Raw genomic sequence first — 12,922 nt, forward strand, 5'->3', positions numbered from 1 at the left:
TCTGCTTGTGGTTCAAGCAAAGCAAGAAGTTGATAATTGGACATTGGAGGCTTTTCTCTGTACAGTGCTTTATAAATCCCTCATTTGAATCTTCTGCAGGAAAACTGGAATGGTAACTCATTGGTTTCAATTTGTTTATGTGCTCCATCACTCTTGCACCAGTGCTATTCAGTCTGATCATTTTTATTTCTGGAGAAGGTGTGCATCTAAATACAAATTGTCAATCAGCTATTTAACCTCAGTACCACCACTGCTGTACCTCAGAAGAGAAATCAGATTTATTTAATAGACTTACAGCTTTTGATCGGAATAGTGGGAAGACAGGACTGAAAGCTATCAGAATCAAGCAGCCTGACAAAGTTCTTTTAAAAATGGATTAATAAAAATAACAGTCCAAAGGCACATTTTGAGCACAATAGAATCAATGAAAGACTACACACAAGCAATGTGCAAAAGACGACAAAATGTGGAAGTACAAAAAACAAACAATAATAAACAAACAAATAAATAAATAATATTGTGAGCATGTGTTGAAATTGAGTCCATAGCTTGTGGAGAGTGAAGTCAACCAGGCTGGTTCAGGAGCCTGACGGTTGAAGGGTATTAACTGCTCATGAATCTGTTGATGTGGAATCTAAGGACCCTGTACCTCCTTTCCGATGGCAGCAGCGAGAAGAAAGCATGGCCTGGATGGTCGTTGTCCTTGAAGGTGGATGCTGCTTTCTTGTGGCAGTGCTCCTCGTAGTTGTACTCAATAGTGGGAAAAGCTTTCCTTGGGATGGTCTGGGTTGTATCCACTACTTTTTGAAGGTTTATCCATTCATGGGCATTGGTGTATCGATACAAGACAATGTTACAACCCGTCAGGGTACTCTACAACACGCATATATAAAAGTACGTTAAATTTCAGGTGACATGCCAAATTGGTGCAAACTCTAAGACAGTAGAAAATAGGACAGTCTTCTCACCTATCTATGAAATGCGTTGAAAATGATTGCAATCTCTAGTAAGCCTTTTTTGCCAGCTGATAAAATGCTTTTCCTTTCCAAGTCCACTGAAGTTGCCTTTGAGAAGATGAATTATTGTCCTGACCTGTCACAATCCATGTAGTAAAGATATTGTCACGGTGCTGACTTGTCTATCAGAAATATGTCCCGATGGCAATGGAGAATTGGCAACACATTTCCAAGTCAGCGTGCTATGTGACTTGCAGAAGAATTGGCAAGTATTAGCATTCCCTTTCAGTCACCAGCGTCCCTATCCCAGACCCTTCCACACCTCAGTGGCACTTTCTTCGCCGTTTGTAATGGTCCTACCCGTTATTTCATCCTCCATCGGATCTAAGTGCAATCGCCATTTCTTTGACTTTGTCATGTTAGGCAAGGATTGCAAGATCTTACATCTGCAGGCCCCAGAGCCTGCTGGCTGTGACGCTAGCAGGCACGAAATCGATCTCGCTGGCTCCAACACCTCAGGGCATATTCAAAACCCGGACTCCAGCAACGACCATGGACACGTTCAGAGTGATTGCACAACCACCAACTGCGACTCCAGCCTTGAACTCCAGGCCGGGTCTTTATGTGCTGCTATTGTGACTCCCGTCTCCCCTTCCCCCACTACCGCTCTGCAACCCCGTCTCCCTCAGATCCCACCGTCAGCTCCTGGGCCCTCAGAGGCTCCATCTTCCTCTCACCCCAACTCTCCCCTCTCCACTGAAATCCCCAGCCTCACCCCTCCCCCTTCTGATCCCACTTCTCATCCGTGCCGGGTCTTTACCATCCCCTCCAACCATCAACTGTCTGAGGCAGAGCACTCTGTCCTCAGTAAGGGCCTCACCTTTCTCCCCCTTCGCCCACACCTCAGTGAGTTCCGTGTTCGCTATGACGCTGAACTCTTCTTCCGCCGGCTCCATCTTCGAGCCCACTTCTCCGGCAAGGACTCTTCCACCCCCACCGATGATCTCTTCTCCCGTCTTCAACCCTCCTCCTCTTCATGGACACCCCATTCTGGTCTTCTGCCTGCTCTGGATCTCTTTATTGATAACTGCCGACGGGACAACAACCGTCTTGACTTCACCGCACCTTGTCCCCATTCCAACCTCACTCCTTCCGAACGTTCTGCTCTCCACTCCTTCTGCACCAATCCCAACCTTACTATTAAACCCGCCGATAAGGGGGCACTGTTGTAGTCCGGCGTACTGACCTCTACCTTGCCAAGGCACAGCAACAACTCGCGGATACCTCCTCTTATTTACCCCTCGATCATGACCCCACTAAGGAGCACCAGGCCATTGTCTCCCACACCATCACCGACTTTATCCGCTCAGGGGATCTCCCATCCACTGCTACCAACCTTATAGTTCCCACACCCCGCACTTCCCGTTTCTACCTCCTACCCAAGATCCACAAACCTGCCTGTCCAGGTAGACCCATTGTCTCAGCTTGCTCCTGCCCCACCGTACTCATTTCTGCATACCTCGACACTGTTTTATCCCTCCTTGTTCAATCCCTTCCCACCTATGTTCATGACACATGTTCTGATTTTTTTCCAATGATTTTAAGTTCCCAGGCCCCACTGCTTTATTTTCACCATGCATATTCAGTCCTTATACACCTCCATTCCCCACCAGGAAGGTCTCAAAGCTCTCCACTTCTTTTTGAATTCCAGAGCTAACCGGTTCCCCTCTACCACAGCTCTCTTCTATCTAGTGGAATTAGTCCTTACTCTTAATAATTTCTCCTTTGGCTTCTCCCACTTCCTCCAAACTAAAGGTGTAGCCATGGGCACCCTTATGGGTCCCAGCTATGCCTGCCTTTTCATTGGCTTTATGGAACAATCCATGTTCCAAGCCTATACTGGTATCTGTCCCCCTCTTTTCCTTCGCTACATCGACGACTGCATTGGTGCTGCTTCCCGCACGCATGCTGAGCTCGTTGACTTTATTAATTTGCCTCCAACTTTCACCCTGCCCTCAATTTTACCTGGTCCATTTCCAACACCTCCCTCCCCTTTCTTGATCTTTCTGTTTCTATCTCTGGAGACAGCTTATCTACTGATGTCTACTGTAAGCCTACAGACTCTCACAGCTACCTGGACTATTCCCCTTCTCACCCTGTCTCTTGCAAAAATGCCATCCCTTCTCACAATGCCTCCATCTCCGCTGCATCTGTTCTCAGGATGAGGCTTTTCATTCCAGGACGAGGGAGATGTCTTCCTTTTTTAAAGAAAGGGACTTCCCTTCCTCCACTATCAACTCTGCTCTCAAACGTATCTCACCCATTTCACGCACATCTGCTCTCACTCCATCCTCCCGCCACCCCACTAAGAATAGGGTTCCCCCTGTCCTAACCTACCATCCCACCAGCCTCCGGGTCCAACATATAATTCTCCTTAACTTTTGCCACCTCCAACAGGATCCCACCACCCAGCACATCTTTCTCTCACCCCCTTTCTGCATTCTGCAGGGATTGCTCCCTGCGCAACTCCCTTGTCCATTCGTCCCCCCCATCCCTCCCCACTGATCTCCCTCCTGGCACTTATCCTTGTAAGCGGAACAAGTGCTACACATGCCCTTACACTTCCTCCCTCACCACCATTCAGGGCCCCAGACAGTCCTTCCAGGTGAGGCGGCACTTCACCTGTGAGTCGGTTGGGGTGATATACTGAGTCCGGTGCTCCCGATGTGATCTTCTATATATTGGCAAGACTCAATGCAGGCTGGGAGACCGTTTCGCTGAACACCTACACTCTGTCCGCCAGAGAAAGCATGATCTCCCAGTGGCCACACATTTTAATTCCACATCCCATTCCCATTCTGATATGCCTATCCACGACCTCCTCTACTGTCAAGATGAAGCCACACTCAGGTTAGAGGAACACCATCTTATATTCCGTCTGGGTAGCCTCCAACCTGACGGCATGAATATTGACTTCTCTAACTTCCGTTAGTGCCTCTCCTCCCCTTCACGCCCCATCCCTTATTTATTTAATATATTTTGTTTATATATTTTTTATTTTCCCCCCTTTTTTCCCTCTTTTTTTCTGCCTCTGTCCCTCTCACTATAACTCCTTGCCTGTTGTGCACCCTCCGGGCTCCCCTCCCCCCTTCTCTCCCCAGGCTTCCCATCCCATGATCCTCTCCCTTCTCCAGCCTGGTATCCCCCTTTTGCCAATCAACTTTCCAGTTCTTAGATCCACCCCTCCCCTCCTGTCTTCTCCTGTCATTTCAGATCTCCCCCTCTCCCTCCCACTTTCAAATCTCTTACTATCTCTTCTTTCAGTTAGTCCTGACAAAGGGTCCCGGCCCAAAACGTCGACTGTACCTCTTTCTAAAGATGCTGCCTGGCTTGTTGCGTTCACCAGCATTTTTTGTGTGTGTTGCTTGAATTACCAGCATCTGCAGATTTCCTCGTGTCTGCCTTGTCCTCCATGATCATTTTTGGGCATTTGGGAGGCACTGTTGAAGAATTTTCAGAAGTTACTCCAGTCAACTTGTGCATTGTACAAACTGCAGCCATAGTCAGAGGATTGTTTGCTTCATATGGTAGACAAGATGCAAATTGTGTGTGGTGTTTATCTTGGATGTCAAATATAATACTTAAATTAGTATTGCCACACAAACTTTGGGCAGTAAAGGGAAATATCAGGAATTAAAGCACAAAGATCAGGGTACTCCATCTGCTACCATACCATCAAAGATGCTTGCTATGCTATCCCATACCTGCTCTTTGGCAAGTCTGATCACCTGGCAATATTCTTACTATGAGCAGTGACTGAGGACCCTTAGCATCAGTGGTGAGAACTGTGAAGGTGTGGCCAAGGAAAGTGGAGGAACATTTATATGGCACCTTTGAATCGGTAGACTGGATCATATTCAAAGGTTCATCTTCAGGTTTGAATGAATATGCCATAGCTGTGTGGATAAGCATGTGTCCTTGAGAAAGTTTTCCTGAGCCAACAACCCTGGATGAATTGAGAGATTCACATTGAAGGCTGGATTAGTGACATTCAAGACCAGCAATCCAGAGTCCTACAATAAATCCAGAATAAAACAAAAGTAATGGTATTGAGTTTGCTGACCACAAAGTTCTAAAATCAAACAAAGACACTAAGCCCTATTGGAATTAAATAGCCATGAGTACCCTCACTAAAGGAAGATTGTACTGTAACTGCATAATCTTCAAAGACTAGTTTATTTCCCTGTCTATTCTCCACAGCAATTTTTAGCTATAAATATCCACTATTTGTGCAGTGGGACCCCCTACCTACCAAGAAGATACTTCCAGCTAACAAAGCAATTTAAACTGTGATACATGTTTAAATCCAAACAATGTTCTTAAAACACATTTAAAACTCAGAGGTTTCCTACCATAAAACATTTCCAAATTACAAACTATTTCTAAAACAAAGGATTTCAAAACCATAGGTAAAATTCCTATAAACTAAAAGCACATACTAACGATGCAAACAAATCCATCCCAGAAAGTAAAGCCAGAGGAATAGATCCGAATCACCTTGCCTTCCAATTATTTTTCTTGATGTTCTTCAACAACTCCCTATAAGTTGGAACTGCTCTCTATATTTATACCCTTTCTCTATCACTTGGGTGATTTCACACATATGATATTTCCTCACATACCCTTTTCACACAAACAGACAGCTTTTTGGAGACATAGATCTCAGCTTAATGTTCACAGCTTACAGTTAATGCTGTAATGCTAACTTGAAAACTTAAACCTTCCAACTATAAACACATCAATCATTTGATATACTAAATGCTATTATCCATCTGGTCTGTAAACTTCCTTGGACTAAGCAACTTAGAATCAGCTTGTCTGTTTAAAACAAGCCAAATTAGACAACCCATTGCCTTATACTGCACTCTCAAGCAGCAATAAGTGCTGTGAGCTACATCTTACTTCTCACAAAGTCTTTACTATATACAGAGTTTGTTTGCAAAGCTATTCTATAGACAGTACTTGTTTCAATTTCAAGCTGATTACTGCTTGCCATTTACATTTTAAGAACTAGGGACTGACTTCCATTACAACCAGAAGTCAAACAACTGCTAGTTGGAAGTTTGTTTACGATTATTTGTGATCCTACAAGTGGCAGCTGCTGTGTTTAGAAAGCAAGACCTGAAAAACGTGAGAAAAAAACAGGCTTATGAAGTGAATATCCATCACAACTGAAGGCTATCATGAAAGCAAAAAAGCAATTTTGTGTGAAACTAGAGACAAAATCAAATGCAAAGCAGCTGTAGCAGGGTTTGCATACTATTACTTCCTGTAAGGCAAACCCTAACATCACACATAGGTTCACTCCATCATGAACAATGCCTTTTAAGCATACTTTGAAAGGGAGAATCCTCACAGCAGCTGAATTTTGTCTCTGAAGCCAATGGCAGAACAACCTTTAAGAGTGTGAGCCCTCGCAAGGAAGATAACAGGTCCCCGCTGTGCACTGAAAACCTGTGCTGGCTGAGTGTACAAGGACATCTTCAACTCCTCACTGCTGCGATGTGATGTTCCCACTGCCTCAAAGGGGCAGAAATGATTCCAGTGATCAAGAAAAACAGGGTGAGCTGCCTCAACGACTACAACCACTGCAAAGAAGTGCTTCCAGTAGTTGGTTATGGTTAAAATTAACCCCTGCCTGGGCAAGGACCTTAACCTGCTGCATTTTGTCTATCATACTGGTCCTGTTTGCACATGTATAAGTCATTCATAAGGAAGTGATCATGGCAGTTGCATTTGTCAGGGCTCATCCAACTACTGTCATGAGGACTCTCAGTGGTTTTACATGTTTTTTTTCCTCATGTCATTAGGCACCTTCTTACAGTGAGAAGCATGAATCCACAATGGCTTTTCTCTTACCTTAATGGTTGTATTAGTAACCAGAAGTACCTGAAATGGTCCTTCAAAAGGAGATTCCAAACAATTCTTTCTTTTTTAAAATATCCACACTACCATGTAATGTCCAGGCTCAATGTTGTGGCACTTAGCATCTGCTGATGTTTGCTGGGCTTCCTTCACCTGTTGATAACATTTGGTAATGCTTTGTTTTAGGGCAATACAATAGCTCAGAATTCTCTGGTCCAAGTTACGTACATCTATTTGCTTAACTCCCAGTGGAGCATCCAATGGCATGCACAATTGCTGCCCTATTATGTTTTCATGTAGGACAAACCAATGGTTCTATTAGCAGTGGCTCGAATAGTCATCAGACCAAAGGCAGCAGCTGTTTCTACTTTAGTCCAGTGTCCTCCCACATTTTGCTAAGTTTATTCTTCAATTGTTCCATTCATCCTTTCCACTAGGCCCTCTGACTGAGAATCGAAACTTTAATCCTGTTGCAAGGATGTGGCGGTGGAACAAACCCAAGTGCTGAACATAGGCGCGGAGGCCAAGTTGGGAGGCGTTACAGTCATAGCGAGCGTGAAATTGGTGTCCAAGAGAGTCTTTACCAGGAGTCTTGGTTTAGTAGCGAATTCAGGAACAATGCTAGACTTAGAACTGATAGTCCTAAGAACCATAGAACAAGGTTACTCATACACAAGTGTTGTGGTCACAGGGTCTTTATCCTGCAGTTTCTGATGGGAAGCAGGTGTGTGTAGTTAGTGGAACCTGGGAATGATTGGAAATTAAATGAGGTGATTGAGGCTCAATTCCTGTGGTAAGTAGCAAAGTGGGGGATTGCCAGAAGGGACCATGACAGATACACCTGTAAGGCTTTGCATTCTGCTTTAATTACGTTATCCGTGAAATGGGACCTGATGTCACTGGATAGTTTCCAGGGGATCTCAAATTGCAGGATTATTTCCTTTAACAAACGTTTCTCTACTGTAGATCCATCATCCTTTCTACAAGGAAATACTTCAACCCATGCTATAGGCTCCTGTAATACTGCCAATAAGTTTTGCATATGCACTATATTTCTAACAGGGGAACCTTCCAAGGTCAAAAAGCTCCCCGTAATTTCCAGATCTGTCCATAATCATGTACTACTTCAAAGGCATAGTGTGACTTAGTAAAACTATTGGCAATCTGTCCTTTACCAAGCATACAAGCCCCAGTAAGCACAAAGAGCTCACTTATTGTGCCAAAGGAAAGTGTGCTGCCTCCACAGCACGGTGAGGGAAACAACTGCATATCCTGTGCATGGTTTTCCCATATTGTTACATAAACCTGAACTGTCAACAAAGAAAATTAAATCAGCATTAATAATAGAGGTAGCAATACGCTCCACACGAGGGCTTATTACTTCTTGTGTAACGATTTCACAGCCATGTGGATGCCGTTTTCCTCTGTGGGGAGAAGAGTGGCCATATTAAGAGTTGCATGGCAAGTAATTCTAGCGTTTGGCTTATTTATAACCCAATCTTGTATTTAGTTTGCCTAGCAGGGGGAAGGTGTTACATGGCCCAGTGAATCAATGTGTGCTGAACAGCAAGGCAAGAGGCAGCCAGCGCTGGAAGACAAGCCGATAAGCCTCTGGCTGTTGGGTCTGAGCACTGAAATAAACAATCACCCTTTGTCCTTCCCCATGATTCTGAGTCAAAATGATCTGATGAAAACGATTCATGGTGAACAAAAAAATGAAACTCCTTACTATGATTTGGGAGGCCCAAAGCTGAGTTGGATGTCATTGCCTCTTTTATATGTTTGAATGCTTCCTCAGTTTCTGGGTAATAACAGATCTGGTTGACTGGGAAGAGATATTTTCTGGAGAGGCCGAACAATAGCGGCATAATCTAAAATCCACTGACTACAATACCCAGACATCCCCAGGAAATGCTTCATTTACCTATGAGTTTTTAGTTGTGTAGCTTTAGCTATTCTTTTAATCTGAGTCTTAATCAATGCCCTTGTGTCCTGCAATAGGGTATGTCCCAGATAAATAATTTCTGCTTGTACAAACTGTATCTTCTCTTTTTGATACTTTATGACCTTTCTTAGCTAGTTTATGTAAAAGGTAGAGGCAATCCTGCTCACAAGATTCCTTGCTTGGGGAGGTCAACAGGAGGTCATCCACATACTGCAGAAGAGTAGATCCCCTGGGGAAACTCCTTACATTCTTCCATTTTCAGTTTATATGACAGAACAGTGATTGCATCGCAACTATCGCAGACTTGAAATCAATATGTTAAAGGTCTTGGGCAACACCTTTTATGTTCTATAAAAGAAAGCAATCTTATTAGTTAAGCAACTTTCAGAATTGCTCTTGAAAGTATTCTAATCTTTCCAAAATTGTTCATTTCAAATTCTGGATTTAATTATCTACCAATAAGCATTTTCCCCCAGCTGTCCATTTCCCTTAAAAATGTGGGCATCTCATATCTGGAGTATAGATGCACAAGTTTCCACCTCAACCCAGATTACACTGGCCAGTGTGGAATCTGAGTTTCTCTAAAATCAATTCAATAGAAAAAAGAAATACAAACCAAACAACATAGACAAGTCAAAACGAAAAAATCCATCCTTGCAAATAACTGCAAAGCAAAATAGGCAGTTAATACCCACAATGAACGCTTTCACACATTTTTCAAAGAACCAAAGTAGAGAGAAAAAAACTGCTGGGTGGGGGTCCCCAACACATTAACACATTGTGCCAGATAACGACATGGCATCTTAGAAACGGCAAAAACACACACACTCTCTCAAATGAGCTCACAGTGGGGCCACACTTCACACACTTGAAACATGCAAATCATTCACACTTTAAAATGTTTCAGAAAATCTCTTGATCCTAAGGTTAAAACAAATACTACAATATCCAGTTACAATTCGACAACTTTGAGGAATTGTGTTACTCTAAGACTCTAAAACAAAGAAATGATGGAAGTTATTCATTATGTACAAGTAAACAACATTCAGCAAGGTTAAGGCGTGAAATTCCCACATTAATTAAAATTCCAACATGTTCTGACCCTTCTGATTTATGTTAGGACACAGACTAAATGAGCTGTTTGCTGTACAGTTCCAGTCATAATTGGTTGAGTGAACTTGGCCTTTTCTCCTTGGAGCAACAGAGGATGAGAGGTGACCTGACAGAGGTGTACAAGATGATGAGAGGCATTGATTGTGTGGATAGCCAGAGGCTTTTTCCCGGGGCTGAAATGGCTAACACAAGGAGGCATAGTTTTAAGGCGCTTGGAAATAGGTGCAGACAGGATGTCGGGGGTAAGTTTTTCACACAGAGAGTGGTGGGTGCGTGGAATGCACCGCTGGCGGCGGTGGTGGAAGCAGATACAATAGGATCTTTTAAGAACCTCTTAGGTAGGTACATGGAGCTTAGAAAAATAGAGGGCTATGCACTAGGGAAATTCTAGGCAGTTTAGAGAGTAGGTTACATGATCGGCGTAACATTGTGGGCCGAAGGACCTGTAATGTGCCATAGATTTCTATGTTCTGTGTTCTTTAATGGCCCACATTATCTCAGCTGAAACAGTAGATTTGTGCACTGTACTGCCCCCAATAACAGCTTCCCTGATTGGGTGAAGGCACACTGTTACTTCTTTTCTGCAAAATCTCTGCTGGCTTCTCCCCTGATCTGCATTTCCCCACACAACATCCTGTGTATTTTCTCAAAGGGAAAGCACTTTAGCTGCCTCTGAAGTATTCCTGATGTTACAATCTAACTCTCGCACTTCCTTCTCTCATGCTCTAATCTTTTTCCCAAGTACCCATGCCTCAATACATAGAGCGTCACTGGAATGAAACTGTTCAACCATCTTTCTAGATGTTTTGGTGCTATGAGGCACTAATGTTCTTAACCATATATTTGTGGGTTCTGGCTCTAAAAGATCTCGATCTAATGTTGATCCTATGCACTGGGATGAACACCATCCAAAAACAGAGTGGGGCGTTCTCCTTCCCTCTGGTAACATTTAGATACTGCATCTACCTGGGCCCCTCTATTAATACCCACAACAGTCAATATCGCAATCTTCAATTCCTCACTTATCCCTCTAGCATGTTGCCGTGCTTCTGGCAAAGCAGAGTGTATATTCAGATGCAAGCATATAATAATCAATCCTTTCCCTTGTTTATCACCGAGGCTGTGTATTGCTTTCTGGTAACTAATTACTTGGAACAACTCTCTAGAATCATCGCAGGCACATATATTCTGATATCCTTAGAAATATCCTTCCAAACAGGGTAGAGAATGTTAAAGCTATCCCATATGTTTGTGGACATCTTAGATCCGCTATGCTAGGTCGATCTACAGAATGTCCCCGACACCAAAACCACCAAATTCATTTGTGCACACCTCTTTCACATATCCCTGATGTAAAGCCAACCTAAAGTGGTCACTTCTTTTCTTACTCAAAGTTCCTGTCGGCATGCCAAATTCATTGGAATCATTATGAGAGAAACGTATCCACTCAAGACCAAGATCACAGTGTACAGGGCGAAAGCCAGAGAAAACTGAAGTCTAACTGCAAGAGTAAAAAATTCACAGAAGTGAAAGAAACTTGCATTTCATTCAGTGATTGCTACTCCTAAGGAGTTTCCCCAAGGCAGTTCTGTCCTTTTGCACCTAGACAAGTGAATCTCAGTGGAACCTTGAAATTCTGTCATGTCTTCTAATATTCAGATACAAACTACAACAAATTCAGAGTGGATCACATTATAGTGCATTTATTATTTTACTTGCAAGGGTAGTTCTATCTCAAGACAGGTGTCTGGAAAATAGTTTTGATTTTACGTCTCAAACGAAGTCCTTTTAAACGGTTTATAGATAACAGTGATTAGCTTGCTCCATTCCATAACATTCCTCTGTTATCTTGTTCTGACATTTGTTCTTTAGAAGCTGGGTCTTGTTTACCTCTGTTGTCAAAACACATTTTCCTGTCATAGACCACACATACAGCTTCTTATCATAAAACATACACAGAATTGTGGGCCTCCTATCCAAAACAACAAAGCACCCTGGAATCTCATAAGTTCCATTTTGTCGCATTACATTTCACAGAAGTTACAAATTCATAAAGACTTTAGAATTACAGACATATTTCCACACCATTAATTTCATGGAGTTGTGAGCAGCCCATCAGCTCAACATCCCTCTGCCAGAGTTGAGCCAGCACATGTAGCCAAGACCAGTAGCTGACAAGGAGGTGAACTTTTGCTCAGGGTAACCTGAAACTTTCAGAAGACCCAGTCCTGCTTCCAAGGGCAGACAAGCCAGCTCCAGTCAACAGGACTGTGCAATACCTGACTCTGTCTAGTTAGGGGTGTCTGGAACGAGGGAGAGAGAGAGAGAGGGTATCTAGAGGTTTCAGCAAGAGCAAGCCAAGAAGCCCAACAAGGAGGTGCCCAAAAATTCTGGTACCCTAGCAGCCAAGCCTAAGTGAACCAGATGCCAGGGCTCATCTAAGAGCCTAGTCTCAGGAGGGCAAAAACTATTTGTCACACCTCATTGCCATCTGATGATGCAGATGAGGAGTTGGACTCTGCTTCATCTAGTGAACCTTTGGAGAAGACTCTGAGGTCTGCCAAAGGAGCCTCAGCAGTCATCCTCAGAGGGATGTTCGGGGATAGTTGCAATACCCAAGCTGGTTGAAATCCCCTCCATCTACAAGAAGTTGGAAGAGGTCTTCAACAAGGGTAAAGCCTCAACTCTTCCATCACACCAACTCTACAACTCTGCAATAGATCTGCTCCGTCGTACTTGGCCTTCACAGCATTGATTAATCAGGCTTGGAGAGAAGAGCTATGGAGGAGTGCATAAAGGAGGCTCCTGCATGGGATTCACTTGGCCCTCCGCCTAACCAGCTGGCTCAGGCTTCTTCTTTGTACAGAGAAATGATGGGAGCCTGTGGCCACGCATTGAGTATAGAGGGCAGAATCGCATAATACCCAAGAATTGTTACCCCCTTCCACTCAGGAACACTGCCTTTGAGATCTCCAGGGGGAAG

Source organism: Mobula birostris, chromosome 3 (assembly GCF_030028105.1).
Source record: "Mobula birostris isolate sMobBir1 chromosome 3, sMobBir1.hap1, whole genome shotgun sequence".
Classification (NCBI taxonomy): Eukaryota; Metazoa; Chordata; class Chondrichthyes; order Myliobatiformes; family Myliobatidae; genus Mobula; species Mobula birostris.